The sequence below is a fragment of the Heterocephalus glaber genome, unplaced genomic scaffold (assembly GCF_053883595.1).
Source record: "Heterocephalus glaber isolate CG9 unplaced genomic scaffold, H.glaber_assembly_v1.0 deba00001442, whole genome shotgun sequence".
NCBI classification, from domain to species: Eukaryota; Metazoa; Chordata; class Mammalia; order Rodentia; family Bathyergidae; genus Heterocephalus; species Heterocephalus glaber.
In genome coordinates this window covers 1,646,799-1,656,281 of record NW_028258296.1, presented here as the reverse complement: position 1 = coordinate 1,656,281, position 9,483 = coordinate 1,646,799, and the positions used below count along the sequence as shown (strand labels likewise).

General features: G+C 60.6%; 1 protein-coding gene across 10 annotated transcripts in view; it reads left to right on the top strand.

Annotated features, from left to right (window-relative positions):
- Positions 1 to 1,224: 1,224 nt before the first annotated feature.
- The window catches only part of Kank4 (KN motif and ankyrin repeat domains 4), a 34,284-nt gene continuing 26,025 nt past the window's right edge, over positions 1,225 to 9,483 (top strand). For 3 of the 10 annotated variants that reach the window (XM_087212796.1, XM_087212799.1, XM_087212797.1), the window contains exon 1: positions 1,231 to 1,563. The gene's annotated coding sequence lies outside the window, so the exon portion shown is untranslated. Of the gene's footprint in view, positions 1,564 to 6,322; positions 6,692 to 9,483 lie in introns of those variants that run through there. The other 7 variants (XM_087212794.1, XM_087212800.1, XM_087212790.1 and 4 more) reach the window with 7 other exon arrangements.

Below are 9,483 nucleotides of genomic sequence, written 5' to 3'. Positions count from 1 at the left end.
GCCGGATTTATAAGTGAAGTGTCATCACAGATGTCTCACATGCATAGGGAAATCACCCTCTCTGCAGGGTTCTGCACTCCTGCAGGCCAGGGCACCCCCAGGCTCTGGGCGCTCACCCCAGGATAAGGGGGGACAAGTGTGTGCACGGAGGGCTGGGGACATGTGGCTGGGGCTCGTGGAGACCCTCGGGTTCTGTACCCAGGCTTTCAGGGTTTGCTGCCTTCTGGGGCTCCCAGAACTGCAGCGAAGCGTGAAGACAGCTTCCCCATTGGCACGCACTCCCCTGTGCTTGGCCAGTGGTTGCACGGTTCCCGGCACAGCCCGGCTGGGGCCACCCCACGGACTGTGGGAGTGTGGAGGCTGTGTGTACCCTGTCTAGGCAGGATCTGCTCTTCCCGGGGCCCCTCTCCAGCCCGGCTGTGAATCTTGCCCCCCAGGGTACAGGACCTGTGTGCCCAGGCCAGCTATGCCTCACTGTGCCCAGGAGGAGCCGGATGGTGACAGTCACGCCTCTGGCTCAGCTGCCGGGGATGCAGCTTCACCTCTGAGTCATCAGGCCAGCTGTGCTTTCGAGGACAGCGGCTGGCAGGGCTGCTGCTTCCCAGGGACCATGCTGCCTCCACGCCCTGCCGCCAGCCCCTGCCTGCCTTGCTCTCGATGCCCGGAAGCCGAGAGAGCAATCCTGCAGGAGGCCAGAGGATGTGAAGGACATGTTCCAAGGCCAGGTCCCAGGGTGCCTGGGTTTTGCTCCAGCTCCCCAGTGGCCCTGTGTGACCGAGGAGGTCCCGAAGCACCTGAGCAGGAAGCAGTGACCCCCTGGGCCAACCCCAGGTCTGCAGGCTGGATCCAGCCTGTGTGCCATTTCCTCCCGCTTGAATGGTGCTGGCTACACACCCAGGCCTCCGCATTTACAAAGTGAGAGGTCAAGAAATCGCACTTCAGGGTCCTGGCCGCCGCTTCCCAGGACCCCTCACCTGGAGAAGATCTGAAGCTGCCACCCCACCCCCCACCCCAGCTGTGTCCCACCCCAGCGCCAGGCTCCTTTCCCTCAGGGTCCCCGGGGCTGCTGCTTTGCTCAGGACTGGAGGGGGACAGACCCGCTCCCATAACCTTGCTTCTGTCACAAGGACAAGGACAGTCCCGGATGTCCGCCTCTCGAATTCCTGTCCCGATGCCACCCCCCCACCCCCACCCCCGAGGTTTCACCGAGCCGCTTGGCTGGGACCCAGGGCGGGGAGCAGAAGCCCCGCTCCTGCTGGGGCCGAGGGGTCGCTCAGGTCAGGGACGGAAGGGCGCGTCCCTGGCTGCTGAACAACTCCCGAAGCGCAGCGCAGCGGGCAGCAGGGAGCCCGGAGCCCCGCAGGAGGGCAGTGAGAACCGGCTCCGAGATCCGGTCCCCCGCCCCCCGGCGGCCCGCACCCCGCTCACAGGGCCTGGGCGGAGCCTCTGCTGGGGCGGGAGCGGCTCGGCTGCCTCGATTCCCTCAGTGTCCGTCCGTCTGTCCGTCTGTCCGGCGGGGAGGAACGTGCTGAGCGCTCGGCGACCCGCAGAGCCACCACCCGGGTAGGAGTTTTCTGGTTTCTTTGCAGAAAGTGTTTCTCAAACTCTGTCCGGGCTCTCGGAGCTCAGAGAGGCTGCGACCTCCCCTGCCCGGGCGAGAGCGAGGGGTGTGGGCCGGGAGGGGCCCGGGACTGTGCCCGCGCTGTGTGTGCTCGGAGGGCGCGCACACGGCTGTGCCTGGCCCGCGGAGGCTGCAGCGCCCGAGGTGACGGTCTCAGGGACCCCGACCTCCCACACCCCCTCCCCTGCCCTGGGGTCCAAGTGCTTGAGGGGGTGCGGGTGGAGACCCGGCGAAGTGGACCCTGCTCGCTGCAGGCTGGGGCGTCGCCTCCCCTGCCCCTGGCGCAAAGCTACGCCCCCGCCTGGCTGAAGTTTGGGGTCCTCCTGTGCCCGCGACCTTGGGTGGGAGCGGGGTGCAGGGCGGGGTTGGGGCTACGGGCCGGGACGCTGCAGACCCCCCATCTCCCTTAAGGTCGGGTCTGACCCTGCCCTTGAGCCCTGCGCTCTCCTTGCCGAATTGGACAGCGCAGCCTGGACTTCTGCCCTGAATCCGAACCACTCCAGCCTGAAGCCGCAGCCTCACTTCCCTGGGTCGGAGGTGCGGCCCAGGCAGGGGCGTCTCCAGGAGCACAGGGCCATCCTCTGACCTAGGAGACCCGGGGCAAAGCCCCCCTAGGGCCTGGGGAGACAGCGGCTGAGATCCCTGGGCCCTTGGAGCCTCTCAGGACACCCAGAGGACAAGGCTGGTGGGTTCCCAGGGCCACACCGCCACTGCCTCTGCAGGTGCACCCGCCGTGGACAGCAGGCTGTGAGGGAGGTGCAGGGCCCACACCCCGCCTGTCAGGCCTGCCTGGACGAGAGCCGGCCGGGGGTGACCTACAGGCGCAGAGCTGGGGTCTGGCCCAGGAGCTGCAGCCGGGGTGGTGGGGGGACCACAGGATTCTCCCACTGCTGAGGACTCCCTGGGGCCCCGGTCTGCATCCCCCGAGTCTGACCCTACAGCTGGAAGGTGGACTTCTGAGCTTGCTTCAGATCAGTGGCAGCCTAAGGTGTGCAGGGGAGACACTGCCTGGGCAGAGCTGACAGGAAGACAACGGCACCTCCTGGCCCAGTGCGAGTGCTTCAGAGAGGAGGGTCGCGCACCTGCCCTTATCCGAGGCCCTAGATTGGGCCAGGTGGGCCGGGCAGGGGTGCTCTGGACCATGGAGCAGAACGAGGGTTGGGGCTTGTCTTTGTTGCTCTCCTTACTGCTGTGACAAAGAACCCAATGCCAGACTTCAGGAGAGGGTTTATTTTGCTTCGTGCATCCGTCCAAGGTCAGCCGGCTCTGAAGAAGAAACAGCAAGGCAGAGGGGCCTGGTGAGGAGAGCTGCTCACAGCCACAGGAAGTAGAGCAGGGGAGGAGCGGGCGGCGTCTCGGGGGTCTTGTGTCTGAGCTCTAGATGGAGCTGATAACTACAGCTTGGCTCACTCCGTGTGCCAGGCAGCAGCGTGGTATCACGCACACGCGTGTGCAGGCCTCGTCCTGCCCCCGTCACCGTCCCCCAGGGAGGCTGCATGACCCGCGCAGGGCCGTGGTCGGCTGTGGAAAGAGGCCTGGGCTCGGCGCCGGAAACTGGGCGCAGCCTGGCTCTGTGCTGCCAGCTCTGCCAGCTGTGCACCTCTTGGGGGACCTGACCCTCTGTGCCCGCAGTACCAACCTCCCAGGTGGCGTTGGACTTTCTGTGAGCAGCTTCCGGCCCCCAGAGAGCATTTCCAAGTCGGATGAAAGGACCGGAGAGAGGCATCCTGCAGGGTAGGCCTGCTGCAGTTCCAGGGTGAAGCACGCTGTCCCAGAGTCGAAGCAGTGGGCGAGCAGCTCGTTACGCTGGAGCCCGAGGCGTCTTCCCAGGGAACTGCTCCCTGTCTCCCTGCAAGTAGCAAATAGCTTTCCCGGGACTTCGTGTCTGGGAGAAAATGCTGATCCCAATTCCCGCCCGCTCCCCGTCTTCTTCCACAAGTAAATAAAACTTGCTGCCGGGATGCACTTTTTAATGTGGCTGTGGCTCCCCCACGTGAGGGTCCTTTGTGCTGAGTTTCCTTTGGTGTGCGTTTCTAGTTGGGGCTCTGACGCCAAGGGACAGAGGATGGTGGTTCGGGGCATTGGTCCCTCTGAAGATGAGAGGTTTTGGTGCCAAGCTCCTCACAGCCTGGTCTCAGCTCCATGGTGCTGGCCCCCAGGGAAAAGGAATTCAACCCTGCAGGGGCCCAGGCTGGGGCTGAGTTTCTCCGGGTGCTGCACCGGTGGCTGTCCCTCGTGCCCTCCTTCCTGCGTGGCAAATGTGGCCGCCGGCTCTGGGGAAGGCTGCAGAGGCAGAAGGTGAGGTCGGTGCTCGCTGAGTGCGCTGGGAGCCAGGGTCGAGGTGACTGGGCATGGAGTTGGGGTGTGAGCGCATGTTAGCTGTGAACTTGGAGCTTTTTGGAGACCTTGTCATGTGCTGTTTGTTTATTTAAATAAATAAATAAGAACAGGGCATCACCCACCTGGCCGCCACGAAACAGGGCGTTAGAAGGGAAGAGAGGGAGAAGGGGCTCATGCCCACTGCACTGGGAGCCGGGCTGATGGCTGGGGTTCAGCGCGCCTCGCCTTCCTGCACTGTGAGCAGGTGCCAGTGATGCCGATGCAGGACTTTCTGGGACAGGAAGTGGGGCTGCCTCCGGCTGCCAGGAGGAAGGGGGAGAGCGTCCCGCGCAGGGTTGACACCTCAGGAGGAGCCAGGTCCCAGGGCACAGGTGCTGTGGTCCCTGATCAGGCTCTGGTCTCTGATCAGCCCTGCACACCCACCTTTGCTGGGCCCCCTGGCCGCTACCCAGGAACTTGGAGGAGCCTGTGTCTCCGCCCTGGGCTCTGGGAACTGAGGCTATCGGCAGGCCGGCAGGGCAGGGAAGTCACCAAGGCAGGCTCCCTCCAGGCCAGGTGGAAGGGCTGGGGACAGGGGAAGTCACATCTATAGGACTTGGCCTTTGGGGGCAAAAAGGGTGGGCTGGAACTCAGGGACATCCCAGTTACGAACCTTTCCTGACTTTGGGGACCCCGTGGAGTCTCAGCTCTGCAGCCCAGGGACCCATGTCTGGGCTTCAGAGGTTAAAAGAAACATCTTAATTACGTCTTTAAACAATTACCAACGTGAGCAGCAAGCTGCAGTCCATGTGCCCCACCTGTAGCACTGTGGCTCTGGAGAGGCTGAAATTGACATTATTTATGTCCATGGCAGCTTTGGAATTACCGTGGTTATCACAATGCTGCAGGAGCTCAATAGTAGGTGCTTTAATAAAGAACTTATATTGCTGGGCTGGGGATTTAGCTCAGTGGTTTCACTGCCTGCTGTGCAAGCGCAAGGACCCAAGTTCGATCCCTGGTACCAGAAAACAAACAAACAAAAAACACTACCGATTTTTTGGGCCAGGGATTTAGCTCAGAGGTTCTGATGCCTGCCTCGAAAGCGCAAGGTCACGAGTTCAATCCCCAGTACCAAAAAAAAAAAAGAACTTATACTGCTACAATATGCACTTGTTTTTTTCAAGTTTTAATAATTATATTTCAACATTATTGGTTTCCTTTGAGGTCAAGCCATGCGTTTTATTTTATGCATTATAAAGCATCCTGAGGAAGGCTCCCTGGCTTCACCTTGTGCAAAGGCACAGTCAGGGCCTGGCAGAAGTCGGTGAACTTCACACCCAACCTGGCTCCTCTAACCTTTCCTACCCACCTGCCTCTGCGTGGGACAAGGTGGGAGGCCTTCAGGATCGGTCATCAGTTCCACCTGAGCAGACCAGAAGCTGGGGTTGGAGGAAGGTTAGGGTGCGCAACCAGGGTTAATTCGCACAAAACACATGCGTGTGGGAAATGTGGGAAGTGATCCCTGACCCACGCCTGAGCGGTCCACAGCACCCAGGCCACAGAAACCACGGCCTGGTGGGCAGCTCCTTCCCTGCGGGCTGGGCCGTCTGTGCAGAGCGGCGACCCATCACTTCCTCGAGTGCAGGGCAGAGAGGATGCAGGCAGCGGCTTCCAAGGGAGAGTGCAGAGGCCCGGGAGAGGCAGGCTCACACGGGTTTGCACCAGGGAGGGCCAAGTGCCGCTGCGCCCAGTCCTGCAGGTGTGACTGCCTGTGCCCTCCACCTGCCCGGGAGGAAGCCCGCTTCGGCTGCACTGGAGATGTGGACACGGGTCCCTGCCGGCCCCTCGGAGGCCTGGTGCTGTCACTGGGCCAGATCTCAACCCAGACCTGGCGCACTCTGGGGTGCTGCACGCTGCAGTCCTGCAGCTGGCCATGAGGGTGCCGCGCCCGGTCGGGTGGGAAAGGGCCTGCAGTCCGTGCTCGTGATCCACAGGCGTCTCTGCAGCGGTCCTCCGGGTTCGGGCCCCTCTCCTCCCTTCACAGGCACACACTCACAGGCGCACTCACTCACACAAACACAGGCGCAGATCCCGAAAGGGTGCGAACAGGTCAGGGATGAGCAGGCTGTGGCAGGAGACAACACAGTCACTCGGCTCTGTGCCTGCCCTGGCCATTCGAGCATCCACTGATGGCCTCAATCTGGGAGCCCCACTGTCTCATCTCCGTCAGAGATGGGTGCCCCAGACCCAGCCCTCACCTCCTGCGTCCTCTGGTTACAAAGCCGAGGTGTCTCCTACTCTGCGGAGGGAAAGAAGCTGACCCACAGTCCCCACAGCTGACCACAGTCTGTCCTGTCCCCCCCCACCCCTGTCTTTGTGTAGGTCTCTGCTCCCTGTTGGGCTGTGAGTTCCCTAAAGGAAATCACCTTTGGGTTCACAGAACCTGGCCCAGGCCTGGACCATCATTTCAGATGGGAAGGAATTCCACACATCTGTAGAAGGAACTGTTCCTGCTCCTCACTCCGGCCCAGGGCCTGTGGACGCAACCCTGCGCGGTGTGCACAGTGGAGCGCCTCCAGGACCCTGCTCATCTATGTCCGGCAGGCGGTGAGGGGTGAGTCTGCGGGGCTGGGCCTGACCTGCTGCCTGCTCTGCTCAGGAGCCCCAGCTGTGCAGCCTGCGCCCTCCTGGAGAAGGGAGACCGGAAGTGGGGCTGTTCACCACGCCTGCCTGCCTGCCTGCCGAGTTCAGGTTGGTTTCTGCCTTCAAATCTACTGAAGCCCGCGGTAGTGAGTCCCAGCCCAGGGTCCGTGTGGGGCACTGCAGGGTCCCTGCAGTCACAGGTACCAGGGGCAGAAACAGAGGGGACACAGCCCTCATCCCGCTCCGCTGCCCTCTGGGTCCCTGCGCCCCGTCTACGCGGACCCTCACCTGCGATTCCAGGCAGTCCTGTCACTGCCCCAGGCCTTCCTGACAGGCATGCCCAGGGCCAGGCCTCAGTGCCCTCCACACTCAGGCAGGGACCCCTGCATTCAACCCCAGCGCTGCCTCTGTGAATCCGACCACACTGCTAAGCCTGTCTGCGCTTTTGCTTCCTAATGGAACCGAGAGCTAAAATAGTACCAGGGCACAGAGTCCTGGGGAGGAGTGAGCAATAATAATGCAGCACTTGGCCCAGGGCCTAAGGGAGGCACTGCAGCTCTCAAGAAGTAATAACCAAGCAGCCGGCGCTTCCTGAGCCCTCTGTGGGCTCCCCCTCCTCACACAGGCTGGCGAAGATCCCTGCGCATTAGGGGCGCACCGAGCAGCCCAGGAGAGCGGCCTGTTAGTTACCTGCAGTGCAGGAGAGGCTGCCAAGGCCGGCTGCTCGTGGGCGGGGATGGCCAGGGTGGCACCAGAGGGCCTGCTCACTGTCCCCTGCTCTTTTCTTGAGTGTCTGTCACTCCTCCTCCTCCTCGGAGGCACAGGGGCACGATGGGGTCTGTGCAAACTTCCGCTCCAGTCTCCTGGGCCCAGGGAAGGTCATGGCTTGGAGCTGCCAGGCCCAGGCTGCCCCAGAGCCCAGCAGTGGCTTGCAGCCAGGAGAGCAGGGAGGTGACCACTCTGCAGGTTCCCCAGGCCTCCTGTGCCCAGCCTCGAGGATGGCCCAGAAGTGACATTAATTTGTGACCTAAAACCTTTTTGTCTGACCTGCACATAGGTCTTTGTAATGGAAATTTTCACACAGCGCTGGATCTGCAAAGAGCATTTTATATAAAATTGATATCTTGTAAACCTACTACTGCTACTGGCTAAATGGCAGTTAAACACCCAAGCTTTCTTGGGACTCTCAGAAATTATTTGAAAAGTAATTGTGTTCTATTGATTAAATAATTTTAAGTTAATTAGAAAGTCACCACAGTTTTCAGTCTGTTCCTTCACAAATAAATCCACCTTATTTATAGACCTATTGCATTCCCTGAAAATGTTTTATTTTCATAATTATCTGAATCTAAGGGCCCAGCCGGCCATGGAGTTTATAGCACGACTCGGTCCTTTGCTGCACCCCGATCCTTGGCTCCTCTTTGGGGCTCTGGCATCGCAGAAGGACCCAAAGGCAGGGACACCCGGGTCAGGATTGAGGCTTCCGCCTCCAGACCACTTTGAAGTATGACTCTGCCGCTGACTGGATTTATGTCCTGAACCTGTCTGGGGACACAGTAGTGCCTAAATTAATGCGATCACTGGGAAACCGAGTAAAGTCACCATGTGTGCAATACAAAACAGTACCTGGTGAGTAACAATCGTTGTTATAACTTTGTAAGCATTTGCTAGTATTATTTTTAAGCATCAGTTTTCTGATTTAAAATAGGTGTGACAGGGAATAAAAACTTCAGGCTGTGAGTTTTCCAAACTTTGCCTGTGGGGCCTTGTCGGTTACTCCCGCCTAAGGGAGTCTCCCCATTATTGTGCAGACTGACTTCTCAGGCAAGGGAGCACCTGCAGGGCCACACCTGGGACTGGGCAGAGGACATAAGGTGCCCGCAGGGAGGCCCGGGAGCTAGGAGGAGTCTGCAGAGTCGGGGACAGAGCTGGGTAAGGGACTGGGCCTCAGAGAGAGAGCACAGTTCAGAGGCTCGCTTTGTGCTCAGAATGTGCTTCTCCTTGGTACTTTTTCTGGAGACTGCAGGAGGGTTTGGACGGCTTCCAGTGTGTTTTCTTCCTAACTGCTGTTTCTTTGAACAGCACTGTGCTCAGCTGGGGTGGAAGCAGTCGGCATTGGCAGAGGAGCCAGGAGAGCCTGGACCCTGGTGCCCAGGATGGGTGCATGGAGGTGGGGTGCAGGGAGTGCTCCCCACTGTCACAGCCAGGAGTGCGAGCAGCTCCCCGCATGCATGGCCCCAAGGGCGCTGGGGACACCACCGTGCTGTCTTCAGAGAAACCACCCATACAGTGTCCTGCAGGGTCACACGGGGCAGACAAGGTCATCGGTGAGAGGGGTTGAAAGAAGTGCCATGGGTCGGGAGACTGGGAAGCAGATTCAGATCCAGGCCATGGAGTGTGTCGTGGGCCTCAGCGTCCCGTCAACAGCAAGGGCGCTGGCCGGGGTCCTGCTGCGCATGCTCCCTCTGAGGGCAGATCCATAGGGCTGAGCTGGCTCTGCCACTTGCAGGGCCCGGGCTGGTGCACACAGCACGAAGGGGCCCTTGCCTGAGCGAGCCGTGGTCCACTGGGAGGAGGCGTGGCAGCAGTTGGGAAGGTGGGAAGTGCCGCGTGCGGCGCTCCAGATGCCAGCCCCAGAGCAGCACCTCCAGGACTGAAGCTGGTGTGAAATCTGACGACACCCCTCTTTGTGACTTCACCCGCCATCTTAGCCCGCGTTCTAGGACCACATCTGAGACTGGGTAGTTTACGACAGTCAGAACTGTGTTTGCGTCCTGGCACTGAAGGCTCGAAAGTCTGAGAGTTTGGTGCTGGCGTCTGCGAAAGGCCGGGTGCCGGGTCACTCGTGCAGTGGCAGGTGGCAGAGCAGGAGCAGGAGCAGACAGAGCCCCTGTATAACC